The following is a 7,005-nucleotide window of genomic DNA, read 5'->3' on the forward strand; positions in this document are numbered from 1 at the left end:
CATTTTGGAAACAGTTTCACGTGAATGTAATCTTGAATATTCCAAGTGACACTCGCTGTCAGGTCCTTTAGATACACCTGCAATAATTAACTAAAAATGCTCCGTAACTATGCTAATTAATTAAATCGATGTAAATAGGGGAACGGTTGCTGTCGTCAAACTCATCCCCGTTGCTCGGAGTCAGTCCAGATTCTGATCACAGACTGTTGTCTTTTTGTATTTTTTTCAATGCTGGCATTCATCCATGACGCCGGAAGACAAAATCCGTGCGAATTATATAATAAAGCAATACGCACAAATTTACCGCGCTCTCCGGGGCGAAAGAGCAGGACGAAACGACAACAGAGACCACGCCAGAAGGCACCAACAGGTGTACGCCCGTTTAAAAGCATATCGCCTTCTTTGCTGGGTTTCGCAGCAATTTCGTCTGTGCGTGGAGACACTGCAGTCTGCTAAGAATGCACAGCGTTTAGAATGTACATAATAACTCGTTCAAATACTGAGTTTAAAGGCACAGTAAGCCTCCCGTAAACCATCACTGAGCTCCCCGAGCCTCCACATACAGTGCAAGCATACTTCCATTTGAACGCTCCCCGAACGGGAACATCCTGGCTGCTTTCTGTCGAGAGTGAGACATTTTCAAAGAATTTATTTTCGTGGACTATCCGAACGGACAATCAGGCGCCTCGTTTTGGTGCTAGACCTAACTTTTAAAATCTGAATAATAAATTGACAGCTTGTTACACAAACATTCTTAAATCATAAAATAATTCTTTTTTCATCAAGACAAGATCAGTACAATTCGAAGTTTTGAAAGTTTGAAAAAGGAAAAGCCTGTACAAGTGTCATGCAAAACGTCTTTCTCGTAGCAGACGACGGTTCTGAATAGCACCAGTTCCTCTGAACGGGCAACCGCTCTAGTTCATGTGACTCGCAGCCGTTTGTCGCGTTTTAGATTCAGAGGAACACAATAACGTGTTATTGCAGATAAGCTTACAGCGAGTCGCATTAAAATCACAAACTGACGACTAAATTGTGAAGAAATGGAAACTGGATCACACGGTTCACGATGGCTCAGGGGTAAGATAAACCACGCAAAAATAAATTCTTTGAAAATTGCTCGCTCTTTACGGAGGGCACCTAGGATGTTCTCAAGCAGATAGTGTTTAAATGAAAGGGTGTTTTTACTGTGTGTAAAAGTCTGACATTGTCTGTGATGGTTTACGGGAGGCCGACTGTGCCTTTAAGGTAATCCTAATGTACGGTGACATCATCACAAGCCTACGAGAAACTGTGTAGCTCTTGCGGGGATTTAAGGCCGTTTTCATTTTTGGCCACTAGTATTCCTTGAAGTTTCTCCTAAACGATCTGTCCAAACGATTTGTTACGCCATCTTCTCGGTTACAAAACAAACATCTTGACAAATCAATCTATTTTTTTTATAAGAATTAGGGTTAGGTGGGTTAATTGCTTTCGCGGATCACAAAATGGCGAAATCGTAGAAATATTAAAAGGTCATATGACAATCTTTCAAACTGATACCTAAGAATTGATACCGTGGGGTCACCTTCAAAACTAAAAAGACGCGTTGCCAATTCATCACAATGTTAAAATCTTCTCCTTCCCTTTTCTGCGATCGTCCGTTCAAAGGTGTAAGTGCCTGTGTCTCTGTGTTAACTTTTTCTTGATTTTTTGTTATATCGTTTTTTGGCTCACGTAAGTGTAGCCTATGCGATGCTAACTTTTGTCTGTCTGTGCGTGCGTGCGTGCGTGCATGCGTGCATGCGTGCGTGCGTGCGTGCGTGCGTGCGTGCGTGCGTGCGTGCGTGCGTGCGTGCGTATGTATGTATGTATGTCTGTGGTAGAAACTTTAACATTTGACTGAACACCGAAATACTAATTTTACCTGGTTATTATTCAAGCAACAGCTTCAAAGTATTGAAGCAATGATCAACATTTCGTCGGCACATTATGTAGTTAAAGTGTGTATCCAAAGAAAACGGGTGGTGGGGGGTTTTAGGGGGGGGGGGGGGGTAAAAACAGCTGACTGGTTTGTGTCGTGTGTGGTATGTAGACCAGGTCAGGGGTCAAGGTTAGGTCAGATCGCGTGAAGGATTGTGGTATAGTTACAGTTATCACCGAGCTGCAGTTCGCAGATTCGGAGAAGACGATTTCACAATGTTCGGTTTCGTAGCTCCAGAAAAATAGATAAAGAAGATACCAAAGGAGATTTCCTACAGGTTAATCTGCACAGCGTGTTTCCAGTGTCTGCGCGAGGAAGCGCTGTCGAAAGCGCAGTATCGATCTGGCCATCTGGCAGTCGTGTCCCCGTAAGTAGGCTACAGACAGACAGATCTAGATCTAGTGTCTCGCACTCTTGCACCGTGTTACCTATGCTTACTGTGTGAGTGTATGTGTGACGGAGTGATTGAGTTTGTGTTACTCGGTTTGTCGATTTCTTACGTGAGCCTTGAAGGCTTCGCCTCTTGTTTTTTTGGTGAGGAAAAAGTGTCACGTGCGTTTTGAAATTCAGAAGATGTCAACTTGACAATCAGTGTTATGTCGGATAGGTAGGATTTCAAAGCTAGAAATGTCCGTGCGTGTATTATATATATTATATATATACATAATATATTCAGAGAATGGTTTGCTTCTTAGTTGGATACCATGGGTTGACAACTCTCGCCATCAGTACCACCTGACCACTGATGAGACACAATAGTGTCGAAACACGTGTCTGGTCTAGGTACAAATACAATGGTCCTCCTCAGGACTAGATTACTTTGCGATACGTCCCCCACAAAGGGACTTTGCTCTGTAAATCTCGGTTCCCCCTTGAGGAGGGTCTGATGCTCCCAATAGGCTGTCTGTGAAGGGATACTTATTTCTCTCTCTTTCTCTGCTAAAAGATTTTAACAAATCTCGGAAGAAAGTCTCTGCTGACTTTCAATTGTTTCTTTCACAATTTCTGATGTTTTTATATATATATATATATATATATATATATATATCTATATATATATATATATATATATATATATATATATATATATATATATATATATATGTGTGTGTGTGTGTGTGCTGGAGGGGGGGCGTGCATGCGCGGGTGTGTGTGTGTGTGTGTCCCTTTTTTCTTTAACTTTTTTGAGGGAATGGGAGTTAGTTAGTTAAATGTACAACTCAACACTTTTATTAACAGCTTAAAAATAAGTCTCATTTTCTTTTTTCACCATCCTGCCTCCCAACCCCATTTCCTCACTCCCATTCACAATTTAATTAAATTAACTCCACCGTCTTTGTTTTGGTGCGCTGTTTTTTTTATTCATATTTCCCCTCGTATATTGCCTTCAGTTATGGTCTAACATCTAGCGTTAATCCGTAAAATAATTAACTCGTTTTTTCACGTGCACTACGTGCCAGTCACCGACAGGCAATGTTGACGCGTCTACAGGCAATACCTTCGTCAGACAAAAGAGACCGTGTGGACAGCGGGAGGGGGAGACAAAATACAAGATGCAGAAGCATTGACGCGTTGACAAGACCCTCAAGAAAAACAGGAGACCCCCCTCGACAAAGTCAGAAGAGTACTTCAACTCGTCTACATTGCACGTCCAACCTCGCAAAGACTTCTTCATGGACGTGATTTTTAGCTTCAGAAGAAAGTACTCTTGGGTCTTCAGGTCTGTCTAGGTCGAGGTAACTCGTGCTGAGAAATCACCCACATCTGTGTACACCAGGACTTTCGACCTTTCCCTTCACATTGGCAGTTTATTATGGGGGCCAGGAGGCCCCCATTCATACGGATGGTTTCGAGGTTGACCATGGGCAGCGCCATTTTGTTGTGAAATACGTCATCAGTTTGTGTACACAGGAAGTTGTGACATCCGTCACCCTATGGGAGGGGTGAAGGCAACATTGATCATCAGTAGAAAGTTGTGAAATCCGTCACCCTATGGGAGGCGTGAAGGCAAAATTGGTCATCACTGAGTTTGTGTAACACAGGAAGTTGTGAAATACGTCACCCTATGGGAGGGGTGACGGCAAAATTGTTCAACAAAAACATCATAGGTCGAACTGTGCAGGGTCAACCGCAACAAACTCAAACCATTCATACTTTGCTGTATTTGAGTGACTTATATACCGACATTTTTATTTCTTATTTTCAGCACAGGTGTAGGAAAAAATCATGAACCAAAATGTTATTTATTTTCTAATTTAACATTTGTTTTACAAATGTGACCATGGTCTTTCAAACATACAGTGACATTAAACATTGTTATGTTAAAAAAAAGAAAAAAGAAAAAAAGCTTTTGTGCACAAATCAGAAAATACATTGTACATTTTACCTACAGGCCAAACCGTGAGTGTCTGTGGCAAAGCCCGACCCAGGAAATTGCACTGATTTTATTTTTAGATCAGTGGGAAATTGTCAAGAACAGGCGCTTGCATTTTGATGTGTCCAATGATAGTAGGTTTGGTTGTGATCAATCAGAATAATGTAGGAACAAGAAGGGCAAAGCCCATACGACTCACATGCTTTACACATTTTTCCTACCAAAATACATGTGACCTTGACCCAAGGTCAAGGTCATCCAAGGTCATGCAACACAAAGCTGTTAATTCAAGACATAGGAAGTACAATGGTGCTTATTGGCTCTTTCTACCATGAGATATGGTCACTTTTAGTGGTTCACTACCTTATTTTGGTCACATTTTATAAGGGTCAAAGTGACCTTGACCTTGATCATATGTGACCAAATGTGTCTCATGATGAAAGCATAACATGTGCCCCACATAATTTTTAAGTTTGAAACAGTTATCTTCCATAGTTCAGGGTCAAGGTCACTTCAAAATATGTATACAATCCAACTTTGAAGAGCTCCTGTGACCTTGACCTTGAAGCAAGGTAAACCAAACTGGTATCAAAAGATGGGGCTTACTTTGCCCTATATATCATATATAGGTGAGGTATTCAATCTCAAAAACTTCAGAGAAAATGGGAAAAATGTGAAAAATAGCTGTTTTTTAGGCAACATTTATGGCCCCTGCGACCTTGACCTTGAAGCAAGGTCAAGATGCTATGTATGTTTTGGGGGGCCTTGTCATCATACACCATCTTGCCAAATTTGGTACTGATAGACTGAATAGTGTCCAAGAAATATCCAACGTTAAAGTTTTCCGGACGGACGGACGTCCGGACGGATGTCCGGACGGACGGACGTCCGGACGGACGGACGGACGGACGACTCGGGTGAGTACATAGACTCACTTTTGCTTCGCATGTGAGTCAATAAAAATGTATGACAGTTTGGTATGATGACATTTTTTTTTTTTTTTTTGCTTAACGCCCAGCCGACCACGAAGGGCCATATCAGGGCGAGAGAGAGAGAGAGAGAGAGAGAGAGAGAGAGAGAGAGAGAGAGAGAGAGAGAGAGAGAGAGAGAGAGAGAGAGAGAGAGAGGTATGGATTTGGAGACGATTTGTGTCAATGGATAGCAGCCTTTTATACCAATATTAAGTCTTCCATGGTTGTTAATGGAAAGGCTTCTACGTGCAAATAAATTAATCGTGGTTGTAGACAAGAAGATCCTGTTTCACCATATTTATTTATATTATTTGCTGAAGTATTAGCCTGTAAGATACGCGAAAGTAATGATATAAAAGGAATTGTTGTTAGAGATAGAGAGTATAAAATAAGTCAATTTGCAGACGATACAAACTTTTTTTTTAAAGGTGGTCGTCTACATTTTGTTTTTCCCCAATAATCTTATGGTTAGATTTCGATACGAAATTATGTCAAATGATGAATGAACCATGGGGAAAAAAGTTATAGAAAAAAAAATATATGTAAAAAAAGATTTTATTTTTGGGTAGCGTGACTCACGCTTCCAATATTTCGTTTTCTGTTTGCTGAGAACATGTGCTTTGCCTAAAAATACTAACCAATCAAATTCATATCACTATGCTTATAGCTACGCCCAAACAAGTGCAGCAACAGTTTCACACTGGAGCGCTGTCCAAGCATTTTTTTTAAATGCACGAAATGCACGGGATTTGAGAGGAGTTTTGCGCTTGGCATTTTCCAAATAAGAATATCCTACTATGAGTACTACGCTGGAATACTACAATGAATTTTCAAACGGCTACACTGGCTTCGTCTTTCCTGATCGAAAGGGGGTGTATTGTTGATATTTGTAGATAATAGACTCTGCCTTATAATGGTCAAATGGCGATTTCGGTATAAAAATGTAGACAAGGACCTTTAAAGGAGATCAAAATTCATTTGAAGAGTTATTTAGAGTAATAGATGAATTTAGCGAGGTGTCTGGTTTAAAACTCAATTATGAGAAAACGTGCAATGTTTGGTTAGGTTGTAAAAGAAATAGTAACACTGTGCATTTGTTGAATAAGCACATGTTTTGGAACCCATGTCAGCTCAGAATCCTTGGACTTTGGTTTACAAATGATTTGGCCAATATGACGGAGTTAAACATAAAGGATAAGTTTAATGAAGTTAAAAAGTTGTTTAGTATTTGGGCAAGAAGAAGCAGTACTTCAGTTGGCAGAGTTGCTGTATTAAAATCATTGATACTTTCGAAACTGACGTACTTGTGGATCATGTTACCAAACCCACCAGATAAGATGATTCAGGAATTGCAAATGATGTGTTTTGAGTTTGTTTGGGACAACAAAAAAAAGATAAAATAAAAGAACTATAGCTATTCACAATACCCATGAAGGTGGCATAAGTTTACCTTCAATAAAGCACTACATTAAGTCACTTAAATTAACCTGGTTTAAAAGAATCAATAAGCCCTCATCTGCAAAATGGAAACACCTTGTTTTTGTCGTGTCCAAAAATGGAAGTGATACAGAACTATGGCCCAAACTTATTGAAAAATAGTCATGTTAATTCCTTCTGGAAGAACGAGTTTGAAGCGTATGAAGAGTTTTATGATAAAGTTGAAATAAATGAGCCAACAGAATTATTAGCAGAGCCCT

The sequence above is a fragment of the Littorina saxatilis genome, linkage group LG1 (genome assembly GCF_037325665.1).
Source record: "Littorina saxatilis isolate snail1 linkage group LG1, US_GU_Lsax_2.0, whole genome shotgun sequence".
In the NCBI taxonomy this organism is placed as follows: Eukaryota; Metazoa; Mollusca; class Gastropoda; order Littorinimorpha; family Littorinidae; genus Littorina; species Littorina saxatilis.